Source organism: Felis catus, chromosome A2 (assembly GCF_018350175.1).
Source record: "Felis catus isolate Fca126 chromosome A2, F.catus_Fca126_mat1.0, whole genome shotgun sequence".
In the NCBI taxonomy this organism is placed as follows: domain Eukaryota; kingdom Metazoa; phylum Chordata; class Mammalia; order Carnivora; family Felidae; genus Felis; species Felis catus.
In genome coordinates, this window is record NC_058369.1 from 116,664,469 (window position 1) to 116,686,176 (window position 21,708).

The 21,708-nt window shown below is 39.7% G+C and overlaps 1 protein-coding gene across 4 annotated transcripts in view; it reads left to right on the forward strand.

Moving 5' to 3' along the window:
* Positions 1 to 1,672: 1,672 nt before the first annotated feature.
* The window catches only part of PALS2 (protein associated with LIN7 2, MAGUK p55 family member), a 107,514-nt gene continuing 87,478 nt past the window's right edge, over positions 1,673 to 21,708 (forward strand). Inside the window, exon 1 of one of the 4 annotated variants that reach the window (XM_023250444.2) lies at positions 1,673 to 1,790. The gene's annotated coding sequence lies outside the window, so the exon portion shown is untranslated. Of the gene's footprint in view, positions 1,791 to 2,364; positions 2,491 to 2,745; positions 2,970 to 12,083; positions 12,332 to 21,708 lie in introns of those variants that run through there. The other 3 variants (XM_023250445.2, XM_023250446.2, XM_006929253.5) reach the window with 3 other exon arrangements.

Here is a 21,708-nt window from a genome sequence, read left to right on the forward strand (position 1 = left end):
TTTGCTGTTCCAGGAAAGGAGGCTCTCAATACTGGACAAACTCCCCTTGCATGTTGGTTTGTAAAATTAATGATCCTACTGGAAAAGTAAATTAGTCTTTGAGTGCTTGGTTGAGGCTAAGGAGAAAAACCACTGTGTAGGGAACTAGGCCTTCTTAATACACCTCACCCATAGTATTCTCTCCCCCTCTTTCATAATAACCACACTCACGGTGGGGGGGGGGGGGAACCTATATAGTTTGAAACTCCATCTCTGAGTCCGAAGGACCATGATGCATTTACTCAGTCTGCAAACATTTGTTACATATTATCCTGCTTCGTGCGGGACTGTGCAACGAGCCCAAGAGAAGCCAAGAAAGGCTGCATTGAGGAGGGCTCCTGATGTGATAGTCCTCACATGTCAAGTTTTACTTGCACTTTCTACATTCACGGTTTGAAAGGGCTGCGGTAAATATGTTGTAAAAAAATTTTTTTTTTAGGAAAAACGCTAACAGCTTTTCAAAAGCCCCCATCACAGGTCTGACGGTTCACAGAGATCTTTCGGGATGAGCTAGATGTTAAAGGAATCAGAAGTTCTCTGATTGCCTTGCTGTGTTTTTCTAGCCAGAGCCTCTGCTGCACTGCATTGCTCAGTTCCTTTCAACTGAAAAATTCAGTCTGCGCTCCTGTCAAAATGTGTCATCTCACCCCCGGACACTCATCTCAGTTCACCATCCTCCATGCAGAGTCAGAGTTGAGGTGGCAAGGATGGCGTAGCTGCCCCTTCCAAGGTCTGGAGAAGCCAGATGTTTGGGAGGAGCTGAACAACTGGTGAACTGGGAATGTCCAGCAAAGCCAGCTCTGGGAGTTATCACGGGATACCAGACCCTCGGTTCTATGAAAAGGGCTCGTGCCAGTCCATTTCCTCGGGTGTGAATCACTCTCCCCGGCTGGGCCTTCGGGAGAAAAATTCACGAAGGACACCATCAGCGTTGTAGACTCTGCTAAATACGCATCAGAACCATGGGTGGGTGTGTGAAGGGGAAGGGAGGAGATTCTCCAGAGGCTTTCCTTCGGGAGTCTGTTTATCCTTTGTGCCCCAAGACTGGGTTCTTTTCATGTAAACTCTTGGAAAGGACAGGGAGGAGCCTCTTGTACGTCCCATGAAGTACCTTGCCTGTTAGTAAATGCTGAATGACAGCGGCGATTTCGGCCCGGAAGAACAGCGCCGACTGGATCTGACCGACCCTCTTGCGGGCGCGGTTCCGGGCCGGGGCCAGGAGACCCAGGAGAGGAGGCCGGGCGCAGGCGGCGCCGTCAGGCCCCGACGCCGCGGGTGCTGTCTGCCGGCGCTCGGAGGGGGGCTCCACCTGGCCACCGCGCCGCGGCCGGAGGGGCGGAGCCCGGCTTCCCGGAGGCGGCGACGCCTCCTCGCGCCCGAGCGCGCGCTCCCCGGCGTCCGGCGCACGCGCGAGGCCGAGGAGGAGCGCGCCCCGGCGGCGGCGGCGGCGGCGGCGGCAGCAACGGCGGCGCGAGGAGCAGGGGGAGGAGGGCGGCTGAGGGGAGGTTGGCCGAGCGCGCGGTGGTGGCGGTGGCGGCGCCGGCGACCGTAGCCGGGGCGGAGTGGGGAGCGAGGGAGGGGGCGGAGGGAGGGGAGGCGGAGAGGAGTGAGAGCAGCATTTCCAATTCCCAACTACGAGCCCCGAGTTTGTAGATGGGGCTGCTCGGCGGCGCCTGCGGCTGAGGGAGAGCAGCGGCGGCGGCGGGCGCAGGGGAGCGGCGGCGTCGCGGAGGCGGCCGAGGTGCGAGCCGGTGAGTTGCCGGGGCCCCCATGCCTCTGGGGTAACGGTCTCGTCGCGCGCCGCGGCCGGCCGGGGGGCGCCCTGTTGCTCGTCGCCGTGCGCCACGCGGGGACCCTGGCCCGCCCCGCCCCCTCAGCACCTGGGCTCGGCGCGCCGGGGGCCCGGGCGGCGGAGGCGGCGCGGGCGGGGAGGGCTGCTCGCGCGCCTGGCCCGGCCCGGCCGGCGCAGAAGGGGCGCGATTTGCCGGGCCCCTGGCTCCCGGGCTGCGGGCGGGCGGGCCGGAGCGCGGCAACGTGTCTGGCCCATGCTGCCTGCCGGCGCGCGGCGCCCAGCTCTCTCCACGCGCTCCCCGGCGCGGCCCCGCCTGGGGCAAGGCTGGGGCTGGGGGTGCGCAGGGCCCCCTCCGGGCTCTGGAAGCGGTGCGCGGGCGCCGACACCCTCTGCGGCGGGAGTGGCGTTTAAGGCATGAATGGAGAGCCGCGCCGGGGGCGGTAGTTGCTGTGACTGACACCTTCGGGGTCAGTGCCGAGAGGGGGCGATTCCGCCGGCTTCTGGCGTGCTCCCGAGCCCCAAGTTCTTGCGGGAGGAGGCTTTCTGCAACTACTGCTGCTACTTCCGTGGCACGAGACTCCTTTGGTCAAAGTGGTTGTGGGCCGTGCACACGCTGCTCCGGAGGCGTTCGTTGCTGAGGCAGTGTTTTTCGATCCTCGGTACGTTAATATGGAACCAGAAAGGTGCTGGTGTCTTTTGTTTTTGGGTTTTTTTTTTTTTTTTTGGCGGGGTGAAGGGCCCCTAGGGAGTCGATTGAGGGCTCAAACAGGCCAGTATGATGGCAGGATGTGGATTGGTTGGTGAATTCCCTCCCCCCCCCCCCCGAAGGACTTTTTTAACACTTTATTGGGAGTTTAGTCTCAATCTCACCAGCTCCTGAGGTTACAGTTGGAGATTATAGCCGTTAAACTTCCATCACTTGGGGCATGCATTTATGTAAGGGGGCTGGGGGCAGGCGAGGAAGGGAATTGAAGGCTGATGGGGAAGCTCAGAAAATTCTCCGCATTACTTGTAAACAGCTTGTTAAGGTCAAGAAGCTAGCCACGTTTTACTCTTTCCTACGCCTTGGGGGATTGTTGGAATTTTACTTTATGCTTCCTGAATTAGTCTTCTTGTAATCTGGCTCACAACATTTGAGGTGTGTAAAAATGCTCTTCAATTGGAGTATGGTTTAGCAGCCATTTCTATCCTTGGCATCTTTGAAATGGTCGTTTGGAAACTTATGTATGTCGAATATATTAGGCAAGGTAACTATCAATGCAGAGATAGTTGCGGTACATACGTATAACAACGGACGTCAGGTAATAAATGCTTATTTTAGGTATCTACTGTGGAGTTGTGGTAAGGTATGAGGCCTGATTGTAGTCATATCTTCTGAGGCCTTTTTACAGTAAACAAAGAACTTTTGTGGGTTGTGTCATTTTGAGGTCATTTGTATCGGAAATCTATCATATATTTAAATACCTGTTTATATGTTTGCACTACATGTTACTTTTTAAGGTCCATGTTTCTTTTATTTTAGACTAGGGTTACATAATATTCAAATGGTAACACTTTTAATTGCTCTATTTTGTCCTTTGGGGTTACACAGTAAATATCTTTATGAAAAAAACACCACGGGTGTGTGCGTGTGTCCATCCGTCCATCCGTGTGTCCTCATTGATGCTACTCAATTCCTTTTTCACCTGGAATTTTTTTTTAATGAATTGTTTTACATTCTAGATTAAATAAAATTAAGGTGCTTAAGCAAGTCTGGTAGCACTATATAAGACAGACTCCTTTTTTGTTCTCAGAGCCAACTGTTGGATTTTTTAGAAATGAATCATATTTTTCTTAAACATTTGAGGGAGCAGTTTGCTTTTTTCCTGAGTCTCATTTCAGGCTGAAATTGTTCCAGAAGACTACACCGCCTGCTTCTCTCCCTCCTTCCCCACTCCCCTTCTTTTTAGCTTGGGATAACCAAGACAACCATAATTGTGTTACCTTTTAAAAAGGCTCCTTTTAAATTGAAGTTGAGTATTTACTATATTTTTAAGATATATTTTACCATTTTAATAATTGATGGTTAGAAGACAGCAGATGCTTTAATTAAATACCTTTGACATTTTTGACGTCGAAGCTTTGTTAAAAGGGAGTAACAGCAAATTATTACTGAGAGTTGCAAATAATACAGGGTAAGTGCTAGTCAAAGGCTATCTAATTGTAAAAACACCAAGGAAATAAATATTCAAAGAAACAAGAGGACCCATTTGTATGTTTTACATCACTTACTTTATATAAATTATAGTAGTTCTGGGTGGTTTTTGAAAGAGTGTTTTGCAGAGTAGACATTAGGTATATAACACTGATAATTTTCTTTTCCAAGGTAATTTATTTGGTAAGTGACTAAATTATATCAGAACTCTACTTCGGGTAAATGTGGTTGACTTACAAGGGATATGCTATTTTTTTCAGGAAGAATGAACACCTGCCTGTTTTTAAATAACACAAATATTGGGTTGTCTGAAGATACTGTTTATTACTTAAAAAATTATACTGAGAAAAATGATGCTACTTTTATTTTACCTGTCAGTTCTTTACTTCCAAAACTAGGCTTCACATTTATGAATATCATAAGAACATATAAACATAAAATATCTCTTTACTGATAGGTTGCTAGTTTTGAATTAAAGATTTTCTTTCATTTTTGTAGCAACCAGTTTCTGCATAGTGAATCTTGTGATCATTCTCACAGAAGCTGCAATGATTTCTCCACTCTTCTTATTTGTCTATGACCACTGGGGGGAGACTATACACTTTAGGTTGACCATATCACTCCCTTACGTACACTGGCTGCTAATCATCTCGGGCACTTTGCCAAACTCCTGGCAACGTGTTGAGGAGGATGTGCTTAGAATCAAGTCTTGATCAAGGTGTCTAATGACTTTTTTTTTTTCTTAACTCACACCACACTCGCAAAGTACCTCTCTTTATAGATTGTGTTATTAACAGTCTACTTTTTGGTCTGTTGTTAAGTGGGCTAACTAACATCATGAAAGATGAGATTCATGAGTACATTAGAGCTTTCAAAGCCTGACTTAACTGACGTTAATCTTAGTAGCCATGTAGGCTTGATTACTTGCCTAGTTTACACAGAAGTTGTCTGGAAGGATCTAGAGAAAACTCTTTTCTGTGAGGTGTTCCATATCTGAACCTCTTCAAACAGGTTGGTCTTCTATTTTAAAAAGCTTTCAGAGGAAGAGATATTAAGGCACCCCTTGTACCCAATTTCACCACAAAGGGTGAAGTTCTTCCTTTTTTTGTAGTAGTAAAGATAAGATTAAAATTCACAACTTTGATGACTTTGTTAAATTATGCTGTGGCTGTTCTTAGAAGCCTGGTGTCTACTTTTTCTCCTCCGATAGTATTTAACCTAGGCAATGTCCAATTTAGTAATAGTGAAGGATGTTATGTTTATTGTAGCTTAGAAAGAACTTAAATTTTTATGTTCTTCCTTAACTAAGACCTTTGTACATCCTTGATCATAGTAAATAGGATAGAATGTGGAGTAGTCTTTATAATTTTATCATCCTAGATTCTTCTTTTTAAATGGCTTTGCTTTTGTCCTAAATTAAAAAAAAAAATGTTCAACAGGATATTTTCTGCTTAGGAAGTGTTCATTTCTAGCTAACTTCAAGATTGTGTCGAGTACTTGGGGATGGTGATTTCTAAAGGCCTGTTTTGTTAAAGTTATCAATGATTCAAGACAATATGAGAAATACAGTGTGTTTTTCATAAAGCTTGTTATTTTCAAATCCTTTCCTGCCTACTAGTTCCTATACATGAACTCATCCCTATGTACTTCACCATCTCATATCTCTTCTTCTTAGATTACTCCTTTACCACTTCTTTAACATCCTCCTTATTCACTATATTCTATCTACATAGCCCTACTTTTTGTCCCAGAAATGTAATGGTTTGTTCCTAACTTAGGACTTTGCACTCTGCCTGGAATTCTCTTCCTAAAACATTACATGACTGGCTCCTTTTCATCATTTCAAGTTTCAGTTCAAATATTATCTTCTCAGTTAAGCAGTATTATCTAACCACCCCATAGAATAACACTATCCTTATTTCTTTCTATCTCATTACCTTTAAATTTTTTTTTCCTGCCAACTGCTTATCACTATCTGACATTGTATTTTTATATTATCTGTCTACTCTCACTAGACTGTAAGCCCCATGGAAACACTAATTGTATCTCTTTTGTTTAACTATATTTCAAGGACTTAAACCTGTTCCTGGCACACAGCTGCTATTAAATAAATATTCCCTCTTTAAGAATCTGAGGTTCTCTCCTTACTCAGCTTTTGGTGTTAAAATGTCCCTTTATGGAATGATTTGAGTAGATGGTAGGCTACTTTTGGCTCTAAGTAATAGAAATTCATCTAACTGGTATAAACAGGGGTAAGATTTATTATAAAAATGCAGGGAGTATCTGATGAAATCCAAAAGTTGAGACAAAGAACTCCATCTGGTGCCAGACTGATACACTTCATCTCTTTATTCCTCATGCACATTTGCTTCATTTCTTCTCTTGCTGTGGAGGATCACTTTTTCATCCTCTTAATGGAATACGTGGCTGGCAGCATCTCCTGAGTTTTCTCAGTACCATCCCGGATGACAGGAAAGAGATTCATCTAGTACACATTTCTCCCCAGTTCCACGACTTATGTCGTACTATTAGAACTTGGTGGCATTTGCTGTAACCATGTGAAAAGGGATTGGAGAGACAGCCCAAGTAGATGCCACAAGGATAATTAATGTTCACCCTTTACTACCCCTAGAAGTTTGGTTTCCCTTCTTTTAAATTTTGCTGGTATATAAAGTTAGAAGATCTGAAAAGCACTGTTGTGGGGATATTCAGAAGAAATGTCCTTTCTTTCATGGTAGGAATTTATAGTTTGGTTGAGGACAATATATATACGTGAAGGAAAGGAGTGATCAAACACAGCATGATGGTAATATAGGAGCTGCGGAAGATATTTGCAACTTGTATTGCAGACAAAAGGCAAACTTCCTTAATATATAATGAATATCTGTAAATCGATAAGAAAAAGAACAACCATAAAGTTAGGCAAAGATTATAGACAGATAATTCACAGAAAAGGAAATCTGAATGATTCCTAAGCACAGACAGTAAAACCTTGGGTTGGAAGTAACTTGTTCTGCCAGTATTCCACAAGACAGCAAACATTTCTAATAAATTTTAACTTGATAAACTAGTGATGTCTTGCATTACTAGTACGTGACACCGAATGTCACACGATCACAACTGAGCCAATGGTTCTTCTCTCGCTCGCTTTGGGATTATGAGTGATCATCTCCCATGCTCAGATACTTGGTCTCAGGCTGCGGTGTTTGGCAGAAATCATTGATTTTTCAGAACATTGGAAGGTGCCCTCAACTGGCAGTAGTGTATTTTTTGTCACTTCACAGAACCTATGGACAGTCATTTGCTTTTGCGTACAAGAGTAAGCTTAGGAATGAAGCTTTCTCCTTCATTCTAGGTCAGGCTGCCTGCAGGCATAGACCCTTTGCTGCCTTATTGCCAGTTTCATTAAATAGAGTAAATGACAAGAGTTTATTAGTACTTTACTGTAGTCAACATCTGTGCAAGTCTATAAAATGGCCCCCATGCAGAAAAAGGTTGATAAGAAAGGCTACCGGTGAGAAGAAGCAGATGACTACGATGGAAGTTAAGAGGGAAATCATCAAGAAGTACGGACGAGGTATGCAAGTGGCTGAAGTTGTAAGATTTTATAAGAAGATTTTCTGTCTGCATCTCATCTGTAGAGGAAAAGAAGGTGGTGGAATCCCTCACTTCAAATGAGGTTAGGGAGATGTGTAAAATGTGGGAAACAGTGCAAAATTTTGTAGAAAAGCATCACTCCAATAAGGCTGTAGCAGCACAAGTGATGAATCTGTTTAACGACGACACAATGTCTCGTTTCTGCGAAATCTTCAAAAGGAGACAAAAAGCAAGTGTCATGGGATAGGTTCCTTGTTAAAGCTGCATGAAAAGAAAAAGATTCCTTTGAGCTAATAGACATCAGTGATTCCATACATAATAATGAAAGTCATCCTGCCTGACTCCCTCACACTAGCCACAAAGGTTGTCAAAGGTAAGTGAAGTGTATTTTATTTTTCTTTATATTTTGTATTTTCTTTATTATTTTGTATTATAGTATTGTAATCATTTTTATGTGAATATTTTTGGGTTGTGGAACAAATCATGTGAGTTTCCATTATTTCTAATGGGGAAATTTGCTTTGATATACAAGTGCTTTGGATTACAAGCATGTTTCCAGAACGAATTATGCTCACAAACCGAGGTTTTTTTTTTTTTTTTTTAATTTTTTTTTTCAACGTTTATTTATTTTTGGGATAGAGAGAGACAGAGCATGAACGGGGGAGGGGCAGAGAGAGAGGGAGACACAGAATTGGAAACAGGCTCCAGGCTCTGAGCCTCAGCCCAGAGCCCGACGCGGGGCTCGAACTCACAGACCGCGAGATCGTGACCTGGCTGAAGTCGGACACTTAACCGACTGCGCCACCCAGGCGCCCCACAAACCGAGGTTTTACTGTATATTCAAACTCATACATAATATAAATTAAATTAAAACTATGAGATACAATTTTCAGAAATTAGACCAAAAGAATTTGATAATACTTTTGAGGAGGATAGACACTAAAAGGTGCTCTCTTTTGTTGCTGGTGGAAATATAAATGAATAGAATTTGATGTGATTGAACTTTCTGAAGAGTACTGAGGTAAATAGAAATACCTGGAAATATGCATAAATTAATGTAGGTATTTATGGGAGAGGAAAGAATGTACAACTTAATTATCTGCACTCTAACTTGCATTGTTTTATATTTAGCTTTAGTCATGAAACCAAGCCCAGGCTAGGGTAAAGCCAACAAGATCACTACCCTTCTCCCCGCCACCAACAAAGGAGATTCCTTTTAGGATCATATTCAGTTTCTATTTCCAGATCACCCCTATCTTTTACTCTAGTGCTCAAGTTTGTTTCCAAATCACTGAGATTTTCATATACTTTGTATCTTTCGGAGCCTAGCACTTTGTTAACTACTTAGTAAACACTTAAGTAGATTCAAGTGAACTGTGGCTCTTCATAGACTCCCTTCATAATTTTATGCTTTTGGAAATCTTTTGTAAAAAGTGATTTAGAATTTCACTTGATAAATGTACTTAAGGTTTTATTATAATAAATGGTCAATAGGACAGTTTCATAAATTGTTTCTAATACATTAATGGAACTTTACTTTTACATGGTTCTTTTGTTCTATAAAATATTGTCAGATCTTAGTTGGATTAGATATTAAAAGTGGGTAGGGCAGCTTAAGATGCATGGAATTTTTCTAGAAAAAATTGTGAGAAAATAGGGAAATGACTGAGCAGATCAAGGGCATATGCTTAGGAAAGGAAAAGTGTTGAGGGATTAGTTTAGAGAAAGTATGTGGTAGAACCCAGAGGGGCTACATCTTAGGAAGAATTTTCACCTAGGAAAATGCTAAGCTAGTTTAGCTGAGTACATACTTCAAGGATATGATATATACTTTATAATATTTTTATTCTGTAGGTCATTTATCATGATTTGACTTTGGTACAGAGGTTCTCCACCTTAGCAGGCGTCAAATCCTTTAGAGTTATTCTACACCAAAGGATTCTAATTTAGTAGGTCTGGTGTAGGGCCAGATTATGTTTATATTTTTAAAGTCACTGAAAGCCAATATTTGTAAAATAATACATTCTGTAAAATATTCTCTTTAATAACCAAATCAGCATAGCTTTTAGGGTCCTATACCATTTACATAACGCTAACCCTAGAATTTGGTCTCTTACCATGATGTCTACTTTAGTCAGATTGATATCTCTACAAGCATCAAATTGGTTTCCATTGCTTTGCTCACTTTCATACTCTTCCCTTTGTAGCCTTGTTTGTTCTTTACTAATAAATGTTCAAGCTTGCCTCTCCCAAGAAGCTATCATTGGCTGGCCTCATGCACAACTTATCTTTACAGTACAGGACAGATTGTAGCACAACACTTACATAACTGTCAAGAACACATCATATGAGTGGCTGATTTATGTGCTTTCACTCACATGAGCCTTGTGCATATGTATGCCCAGTTTTACTGTTTGAACATCCTTAATTTTTCTTCTTAGTACCAAGAGCTTGGAGCTTAGTCATAGTGTCAGTGGCATGAACAATGTTATTGAATGCTTATTATATTTTAAGACTATGCTAAATGCTGTCCACACATTTCATCTGCTCATCAGAAACAGATTTTTAAAATCAAAATAAAACTCTTATATATGATTGTGTCAGTTTTCTGTGTCTGCTATAAGAAATTGCCATAAACTTAATAAGTTTAAAACAAAAGAAATGTATTCTCTCACACTTCTGGAGGCCAGAGGTCTGAAATCAGTATCCTTGGGCCAAAATCAGTGTGTCAGCAGGGCTGTGCTCCCTCAGAGGCTCAGGAGGAGAATCTGTCCTTTGCCTCTGTCATGTTTCCGATGGCTACCAGCATTCCTTAGCTTGTGGTTGCATTGTTCTAGTCTTCAAGGGCAGTATTTCAAGTCTCTTAGCTCCGTTCTTACCACCTTCTGTGTGCATGAGAGAAGGAAACCTCTCCCTTTGCCTTTCTTTTATAAAGACCCATATAATGGCATTTAGGGCCCACATAATGATCCTTAATAATCTCCATGTCACAGGATTTCCAATCACATATGCAGACTCTTTCTCCAAATACGGTAACATTTCACAGGTTCCAGGGACCAAGACCTGAGTATCTTTGGGGGACCATTATTCAGCCTGCTATAGTAATAATTTAAGTAGTCCAGAAAAGGAGTGCTGGTAAAAGTCTTTATGCCCCATTCCATCCCTCTCTTTGTAAGTCAGTATTTCTTAGCCAGGGATAGATTTTGCTGCCTTCTCACTCCCCCAGGGACGTTTGGCTGTTATAACTGGGAGGCCACTCACCAGACGCCAGGGATGGGCCTGGCCCACCAGTGTATGGGACAGACTGCCATGGCAAAGAATTATCCAACCCTACATGTCATAGTGCTGAGATTGAGAGACACTATTTTAAAGTTAACTATTGCCAGGATTTTCTTGTGTATCTATCATTCTTGAAAAAAGCTATATACTTGTATCAGCACATGTTATGAGTAAAACCCCCTAATCTGAGTTGATTATGACTAGTGGTGGTTGTGGTTGATTGAAAGTTGACTTAAGCGAGGGGTCATTAAAAAATGATTCACATGTAGTTTAATATATTTTTACTTAAAAATATAAATATACAAGGGCGCCTGGGTGGCACAGTCGGTTAAGCGTCCGACTTCAGCCAGGTCACGATCTCGCGGTCCGTGAGTTCGAGCCCCGCGTCGGGCTCTGGGCTGATGGCTCGGAGCCTGGAGCCTGTTTCCGATTCTGTGTCTCCCTGTCTCTCTGCCCCTCGCCCGTTCATGCTCTGTCTCTCTCTGTCCCAAAAATAAATAAACGTTGAAAAAAAAAATATAAATATACATTCATGTGCCAGTCTTCTTTGAGTATGTATCTTTTGCCTGGAGCCCTGGGTCATCATTCTTCTATAGATTAGTGCATTATCACCAATTCCTAGCTTTGGAGCAAGAACTTAAAAGTTTATGAAAGAATCTGAGTGTAGGATCCTTGTATGTTTTATTACTCCTCAGTTGTTTATAGTTGTTTTATGTTTAATTATACAGATCACTCTTGGTTTTCTTGTTGTTGTTGTTTGGTCATTTGCTTTCTTCGGGTCTCTCCAAAGCATTTAACTTGATTTTCATATGAAGAACAATATAACTCCATGGTCTTGTATTAAATACAATTGTGTGTGTGCATGTATTTTACACACACACACACGCACATATATATGTAATAGAAGTAATACTATGTGTAATATGTTATATATAAAGAAATTCTGTTTTGTCTAAGTAACAGCTCCCCAAGATACTGGGAATACTACTCTCCATTGCAGCTATTTGCATAGCTTCTAATCTGGCAGTATGATGAGAACTCATATCCTAGTTGCTTCCAAATTTTTGGAAGTTGTAGAAAATTCTGTTTTAATACTGTAATTACAGTTTATAAATTATAGGATGTTACTATAAATACTTTATTGTTATTACCAACCTAATGCTTGGGTTACTTTTTTACTAAAGGAAACTTTGGCTTTTCATTATTATTTGGAGTTTTGCTTATTAGCGAAATATTTTCACTGCTTATATAGTTTATTATCAGCGTGGCAAAAGAGCTTGAGACATGGGTTGTAATCCCAGTTTTTCTAACTTCCAGCTCTTTTACTTTGCTCAGGACACAGAGCTTTACCTGGTACCAGACAGTAAGCTTGCTGGCAGACATATCTCGTGTTACCACTGAACTCAATATACCTCGTCTCTAAAACAGAGGTTAGAATATCTATAGTGTTACTATAAGATTTTAATTAGATAATATAAGTGTCCAGCACAGAGCCTGGTACATTTTAAGTGTTCAGTAAATGTCAGTATCCTTTCCATCACCTACCATTAGGTTCAGTGTTATATGTACACTGAAAAATTTTTGTTGAATAATGTTTTCAGTTGCCTTTGCCTGATTCATAACTTTTTTTTTTCACTCTGCTATGAGCTATGTCTCATTCAGTAAATATTTTTTTAAAAGAGCTTTGCTTTTAAAGTAGTCCAATGAATTATGTGCTGTTAACTAAAGTTAATAAGTCTTATTTTTACATGACATTTAAGTGTGTTTACAAGATGAAGGTATGAACTCAAAGATCCTTCCAACATAATCTGAAGAGTTTATAAAACTCACATAGCCCTTATTTTTCCTCCTGCTTTCCCTCTAAAAGTCTACAGAAGTAAATAGTGTTTGGTAATGTAGCCTGTTTTTTTTTTTTTTTTTTTTTTTTTTTTTTTTTTTTTTTGAACGAAGAGAATGACCGTGCTTGTAATATGTTCCTAATTGTTCATTATCACATAATAGGAATTTTTTAGTGTCTTGTATGAATGTGGCTGTCTTCAGGTGGATTTGTCTTTTTGTATTACCTAGAATATATATGTCCGTGTACATATAAAATGTTTTATGGCAAATTTAGCATTACATAAAATTATACACCTTTTTATTCATCTGGTAAATGCCCTTCTATTTGGGACTTTGATGTAAGAAATGTAGGTAACTGAGTTAAAGAAATTTAATTCATTCAAGTTCCTTATTTCAGAAATTAAACAATGGTCATGCATATTTGTATGTAAGTTGATTCAGATGTTTTTCATTTTCTTTCTCAAATGAGTAATCTTTTGGAATGGGGGATAAATGAAAAAAACTTTAAACAATGTGTTAAGGTTGGAACACCTATTAAGGCAAAAGTAGGTAAAGTCATCCCTGGATGCCCTCATCATTCTTAGCATTAGGTTCTTGAAAATCCAAAGGTAGACAGATACTCCCTGAAGGAATTTAAGATGTTATGGGGGAAATAAGTTTAAGGAGTTTGTGATTGTGAACGAACCCTTTAAAAATCTTTATAGACTTGTAATGTTCATCCAATTAAAACCTTAAATAAAATATATCAAACAGATTATCAACATTTTATGCAATTAAATTTGGAAATACCACGTACTATATAGTTATTTTCCATTTACTCCTACTTTCTTGAAAGAAACTTTTCAGATTTCCAATCTAGGGGGAATGGGCTGGGCAGTTCTTAAAATTTTTAAGCATTTTTTAGGGTGTCTTATAAAAAAGTGTCTTTCTTATTTTCACTTAAAAGTTACTCCAACTTGTAGTTCCAACTGTTTGTTCTAGAGATAGCATAACTTGGATATTTAAATTAAAAAAATAAGCTTTTAGTAACCTTTATTTAACTCAGCTTGCTAGAGCTGAGTGGGTATTTATAGTTCTACCCATGATAATTTCATGCTAGCACTCATCAGAACATAACATAATGTAACACTGACTTGGCTTGTCCTTCTCATTCTCATATCCTTTCTCTCCTTCCCCAAAGACTTTTCAGATTGAAGGCTGGAAATTTGTTTTGCTCCTTCTTCTGTCTCTTCTAAGAGCACACTGAAAATACCTTCTCTTACTCTGTCGTCTCTTTATTTCCCTTCTCTTTTATCTTCCAAACCTGCAGTTCCCCCTTTTCCCAAAATACCTCCAAAAAGAGCACCTTAGAACTCATTACAGTCAAGTAGAAATTTTCACTGAAAGTAAATGTGTGTATATATGTATATACTGGAATTTCACACAATAAAAAGGTTACTGTATATGGTTTATGTGAAGAAAGAAACTGTCTTTGCATCCGCTCAGCCAAACATTGTCCCATGCTCATAGGCTGTGTTTAATATTTATTACTGAAATTAGGAAGCACAAATTACCATATAAATAGCATTTTATCATGTGCAGCTAAGTTCTGAAAGAGTTTGAAGTTTAGGAAAAGAAATTCTCATCTGTAGGGAGGGACTTTGCTACTCACTTAATTGAATTAATTTTGAGATGAGTCCTTTCAGCTCTGAACCTTTGATTCTAAAAGAGCAAGAAGTGTGTTATAAATTGATTAGGTATTGAATAGCTAAGAAAAAAAGAACACTGTTGGGTGGGGTAACATCAGTGAAGGCATTTAAGTAGGAAGAGATGTGTTTGTGCATATACAAAGTAAAAAAGAACAATGGTTAGAATAGTTTATATTAGAGAATAGAGGAATTAGGCTGAATAGATAAAAAGCTAGATTTTTAAAAGAAAAATTTAAACATTCCCAGATAATAATAAAATTTTCTAATCTAGTATTGTCGTTAAAATGACATTTTTAGGGGCGCCTGGGTGACACAGTCGGTTAAGTGTCCGACTTCAGCCAGGTCACGATCTCGCGGTCTGTGAGTTCGAGCCCCGCGTCAGGCTCTGGGCTGATGGCTCAGAGCCTGGAGCCTGTTTCCGATTCTGTGTCTCCCTCTCTCTCTGCCCCTCCCTCGTTCATGCTCTGTCTCTCTCTGTCCCCAAAATAAATAAACGTTAAAAAAAAATGACATTTTTACATGATCTGTGTGATAGTTTTGTGCTGGGTGAGTTACAGTGAAGAAGAGAATAGTGGAAAGAGACTTGCAGTTATAATTAAAAAACAAAACTTTTTTTTAATGTTTATTCATTTTTGAGAGAGAGAGCGAGCAAGTGGGGAAGGAGCAGAGAGAGAGGGAAACACAGAATCTGAAGCAGACTCCAGGCTCTGAGCTGTCAGCACAGAGCCTGACCAGGAGCTCAAACCCACGAACCGAACCGTGAGATCATGACTTGAGTGGAGGTCGGACGCTTAACCGACTGAGCCACTGAGGCACCCCTCTTGGACTGATAATTTAAAGGAAATAAGAGCTTGAAAGTGGTGGCAGAAGGAATGAGGAATGAGAGTTGGATACAGGGAAATTATGAGTTCCCTGTGTCCAAATGACATAAAGGGGTGTCTTGAAGTTTGCAAGGAATTCCTAGGCAAAGGACAGTCCCTGGATCTTCAGGGTTTGGGGATCTTTTCCCAAGGTAAGCCCTGATCTTGTTTAAAGGTTCATTTAGGTTCTTATTTTTTAAATAACTTTTTGTACTCCTTAGATTTAAGCAATTTATTCTTAACTATATTTGACCGCTTTATTATTATTAAAGGATGGAGATGTCTTTTGCAATCACTTACCTGGGTATTAGTCACATTTCATTTATCCCTGCATAAAATACTGTTAAGTTCAAAGGAAAGATATTTACAGTAAGGATGATGGGTGAGCTATGTGGTTGTCATGGAAGGGAGGGGCAAAGGAACTGTAAATATTAGGGAAAAGGGAAACGTAGAAAATCAAGATGCTTAGGGGTGCCTGGGTGGCTAAGTTGGTTAAGCGGCCGACTCGTGATTTCAGCTCAGGTCATGATCTCGCGGTTCATGGGTTCGAGTCCTGTGTCAGGCTCAGTGCTGACAGCTCAAAGCCTGGAGCCTGCTTCAGATTCTGTGTCTGCCTCTCTCTCTGCTCTTGCCTCGCTCACATTTCTGTCTCTGTCTCTCAATAATAAATAGGCTTTAAAAGTTAAAAAGGAAATCAAGATACTGATAGGAAAATTATAAGAATATTCAAGAATTTTAAAACATTTTAAAAGTATTCAAATGCTTGAAAGATGCATTAAACAATGTAACATTAAAACAATGTTAGAAGTTGTGGGCAAATGAGAGAAGTATGTGACTTGATTTTTACTATTAGATAACACATGTAAAGTATGGTCATGGGTTTTCCTCTCTGACATTTTTTTTTTTTTATTTCACTAAACACTGTATACCAAGTACTTATTTTCTGTATAGAGCTAAATTATTATGAGACATTTACTAGGTGAGCAAGAAAATTGGATGATTTTTATGTTAGAAATATCAAACTGTATTAGCTTTGTGCATCTATTTGCGTTATTTAAAATATACAACTGATTCTGGGGCAATTTTGCCTCCCACAGGACATTTGGTAATATCTGAAAACAGTTTTAATTGTCACATTTGGGGTGGAGGTGGGAGTGGGGATGCTTGTTAGTGTCTAGTGGGTAGAGGCCAGGGATGCTGCTAAATAATTTATAGGACAACCCCACATAACAAGGAAATATCAGAATGTCAGTAGTGTCGGGTATAGCTCAGTGGTAGAGCATTTGACTGCAAAATGTCAGTAGTGACAAGATTGAGAAATCCTGGAATACAGAGTAGGCAAATTCTCCTGTGGGCAATTTTAGAAACCTATCAATTTCTTTTTTTTTTTTTTTTTTTTTGTAGGATTGACCAGATACTGTCTTGCTGTTAACATACTTTTTTTCAACTGCTTATAGTACAGTTGTCACTATTTTCCTTATTATGTTCTTATCCTAAGGGTATATCTTAAGCACTTTAATTAGACAAATATTTCCAGTAGTTCTACCCCTCTTAGGGTAGTTTTTTTCTACTAACCTTGTGTATCTTTTGTTTCCTCTCATTAATTTAATTCTTGAGGGATCACTGTTTCCAAATTGTGAGAGCCTCTTGATGTGATTTCCTAAGTACTTTCTTTTAACAGGGATTTTTATGTGCTTTAAGATGCTTTATGTCCCAGGTTTGGGCTGAGCTAGTTCTTGAGTCTAGGTTTTCTCTGATAGTGTTTGCATCTGTTCTAACTTTTTTATGCAGGATTTTTTTTTTTCTGGCAGCATTTGAGCCTTTTCTAATTTTTCTATATGCAAGAAGTTTGTTTAAATAAAATTCTTAGCTGCAAAGAAAAAGTCACTTAGGAGTTATTTCTTTTAGAATAATTTTATCCTTGCTTAGAGGTAAAGATTGCCCTACATACAAACAGCTATATATGAAAAGGTTTTAGGATAGTTTTATAATGATAAGTGGAAAACATTGAAATTCTAGAGTGAAGGTATGCAAAGTTTTTTATTTGGTGTTATTGTTAAACAGTGCAAAATAATTCATTGGAATATAAAGATAAAAGTTGAATGAACATATCACTGATGGAGAAAGATACTTTGAAAGAACCTTAACCCATCTTAGTTTGGTGTTGATCTAAACATTGGTCTTTTAGTAAAATATAAGTGAAGTATACCTTGTATACAAGCTACTCTATGTAAAATAAAGAAATTGAGAGGAAAAGCAAAAGTATAAAGAAAACTATTCTGTAGTGGTCAGGGTGTGGTGATAAAAAGGGAGAAAGAGAGAAGAGTGAGTGAGAGAACATTGCCCCTCAAAGATGACAAATTCTCAAAGTTGTGGAGTACGTGCAGGTTTTCTTTTTAGTAGACAACTTTTTGTCTGCTTCTAGTACATATAAATTATATTTTCATCTTCCATTTTCATCTGTGCAAGTGTTTCATTAATTGGCCTTTATAAAATCTAAAACTGATCTTCCTGTTCGTATATCAGTTATTAACAATCGGCTTTCATTAGTTTACTAAGTGATCCATTCATGAACCGCGCCACAGAACCGTCCTGCCTTACCACTTCAAATATATACGGTTATGTGTCTTAGTCTTGACTCCTTCCTTGGGCTTCTTGTCAACTGTTGGAGCTGCTGTCTCACAGAACAGGCATCATGTCCTCACTGCATGAGCACACAACCCTCATCAGTAAGCTTATTTTAATTGTGGAGATGTGTTAGCTAAGAAACATTTAAGTATTTAAAGAGATTTCCCTTCTGAGTCTAGGAATTCTAGGGTAGTCGAGTACACAGTGTTCATGTTCTGATCAATCCAGTTTATATGGAGGGAAGGATTTTATGTTGGCCAATGAACAGGACAGCTTTTCCTCCCTAGTAATTTATGATAAACTTGTTTTAATTAACTTTTGAAAAATACTGTTACATGGTAAAGAGTTAAAATAATACAGAAAAATGAATGTGTAGTGAAAGCTAAAAATTTCTGTTCCCGGTCTTACTTCATAGAGTTAATCATTGATAACAGTTTTAGATTTAGTTAGTAAAGTGTTTCTCAACAATTCATAATTGGCATTTTGGCAGTACTGTTTTGTATGGTGTTGTCCTGAACACATCTTAATGCTTAGTGCCCCTGTTTCTCTGCCACAGCCATTGGGGCATCAAAAATGCCCTCACGTACCTCCAAATGCTCCTTGGAAAGGGGGTGGAACTTACCCTGGATGAGAGTATTGTCATTATTAAAATTATTCCACGTGTCTTAGAAAACATGTCTTTTTTTCCATTTTACACAGTAATTATATTGACTCCAGTATAAAAGAAGAATATTTGAGCACACATGTACTTCTCAAGGGAGGCTTTTTCTTGGGAAGAACTGAATGTCTTAGATTACAATGTTTATTCAATCTTATCTGCTTTCCTTTATGACAGTGTTACTGTCTTGTGTTTTCAATTACCTTTTTTTTTTTTTTTTTTTTTTTTTTTTTTTCTTGAGTGTTCTGTGGTTTTTGAGTTGTGAGCTCATGCTTGGCTGGGTTTTATTGAAAGGTTTCTGTACAGCCTGATTAAAAAGCACATTCCTCCAAGGAAGATTTGCTAAGGCTTTTCTTTGGCATCTTTGTAAATTCTCTGCTCATGGTTTTCTGAACTTGGTAGGTGTATTGGAACCCTGAATCCTTGAGAGTAGGCTGTGGTTACAAATTCTCAGGCAATATTTTCCCCTAATATGGAATCCAAGCTAAGACAAGCTAATGCCTTCATTGTCTTTTGTGACCAGCAGGCACGTCTTTGCGAGGCCACTCTTTTACAAGGTGGGGGTTAACCCTGTAAGGTCCCAGCCTTATATGGAGGGTCTCATATGCAATTCTCCATTTTGAGCAAACTAAGGCCTAAGCTGCTGCCTCTGAAGTTCTAGGTACTAACATCTGCAAACCCTAGAGGAGCCAACCGGTCTTTTATCCTCTTCATGTGGGCTCATGGAGATTTTCTTGGGGATTTGTTTTGTATCCGAGAGGATGTTTTTGGTATTTAGCATTTCTAGCTGTTTTGTAAATGAAGGAATTATTTTCAGATTATCAAGCCTAATTTTTTGCTGGACCTCCAGGCCTCATTTATCTGTTTTCTAACTTCCGGGAATTTCCTAAAATTTCTGGTTTGGCTAATCTCTTTGATTTCTTTCCCACCTCACCTCCAGTATTCTTGGCATTTTATTCTTTTTTTTTTTTTTCTTTAATGTTCATTTTTGAGAGAGAGGGAGGGAGGGGCAGAGAGAGAGGGAGACACACCGTCTGTCAGCACAGAGCTCGATGCAGGGCTTGAACCCAAGAACTGTGAGATCATGACCTGAGCTGAAGTGGGATGCTTAACCAACTGAGCCACCCAGAAGCCCCTCTTGGCATTTTATTCTTTTTAAAAAGTGTTTTTCCTGTCATTTCACTGTGACCTCAGGAGGAGAAAATGTGGGCATGTGTGCTCAGTCTTCCATTTTGGCTGGCAGCTTCTCTGTTTTTAGATCTAAGCTCATTAGGGCTAACTGATGAAAAGTAAATCTCTATAAATGCCTTTTCACTTAACTTTGATTTTTTAAGTTTGAACTTGAAGAGCATGATCTTTGGTTATAAAAGAGGTGAAGGGGCAGGGATGGAAGATAAAGTTCAGACCATTCACTGTCCAAGTTGAGCAAGGTCTTCCTGGGCTGGGGAACAGTTGAGGATCCTACTATAATGTCTAAACGTACACGGCATATCCACATTACAAAAATGAGAAACCATAGTTGTAAAATTATGTGCAATAAATGGTAACTTCAGTATGTATGTCTGGCATAATACTAAGAATTAGAGTTCAAAGACAAGTAAGATGCATTTCTGCCCTCAGCCCACTAATTTTGTGGTGGAGACACGTAAATGAAAATACAGTCAATTTTCATTATTCATGGTAGTTATGTTTTAGAAATTCTTTGTGAACATTGAATTAGAAAATAGTCATTGCTTTTAGGGGAAAATTCAGGGTTAGATTCTTATGAGCCTCTGATCACATTTTTATTAACTGGTCAGTGCATAACCGTGTTGTGTTTTTTTGTTTAAAGACACCTTAACATGTGTTGTTGATTCATTAACATTGAATGGTCAACAGCAATAACTCATGCTTAAAGGAAGCTCATTGAACACATGTATTTTCTGTGCAAGGCACAGCATCAGGCTTCTTGTCCTTAGGAACACTAAACAGCACTTAAGCATTATGCTTGGGGGACATTTTAGCAGCAGAATCACCACACACACGAAGAAAAAGCACAAAAATGTGAAAAACATGGCACTAAATAAACTGTGAAAAGGATCCTTGTTTTTAGTGTGAGAGCTGAAACAAAAGGGCAGAGTGTTGCCTTGTTGGACCTATGCTGGGGATGCATACACTGGACACATTTTTTGCCTCTGTGCCTGTCTGCAGGTAACCACAAAAGCACTCCAAGTATTGATTTTAGGGTTAAAAATAAATTTCAGCAAATAGGCAAATTCATAAATACAGAATTCATGAATAATGAGGATTGACTATACTTATACAGTAAGTGTTGTAATTCTAAATCTGCTAGGATGGGTCAGAAAAGGCTCCATTTGAGACAATTAAGATGAAGTTACAGCAAAATGAAGCAGTGGATTTAGGGACTAGCAAATGGCCTAGTGTGGCCAGAATTAAAAGGGCCCCTCCAAGGGGGAGCAGGAGAGCATGTTTGAACAGTTACAGGGGAAAATGTGAGGGCTTTGTGCCATGTTAAGGAATTTGTATTTTATAGATGATAGGGAACCAGTGAGTGATATTAACCTGGGGATAAACATGGTCATATTTGTATTTTTTAAAATTTATTTATTATGGGGGAGGAGCAGAGGGAGGGAGATAGAGAATCCCAAGCAGGCCCCAAAGAGGGGCTTGAACCCACAAACTGTGAGATCATGACCTGAGCTGAAACCAAGAGTTGAACACTCGCCCAGCTGAGTCACCCAGGTGCCCCTTATGTTTATATTTTTGGAAAGCTCACTCTAATGGTGATATGGGGGGATAGATGAAGGAAAATAAATAGAATGTTGTGGAAGTTAAGGTGAGAGATGAGAGAATGAACTAAGGCAGTGACTGTGGAGATAAAGGGATATATATGAAAGATACTACACTGAAAGGTCTTGGCAGCAGGTTAGCTAGAGACAATAAAGGAGATTGACAAGGTGTACCTGGGTGCCATTACCTGAGATAGGAAATATAGGAAGCAAACCAGATTTAGGAAGTAATGCAATACATGGGTACATTGAGTTTATAGTACTCATAGAACATCTTTACAGAGAGGTAGGCAAGGAGACAGGAGTCTGAAACTCAAGAAATAGAACTTTGAATGGCATTAGCAC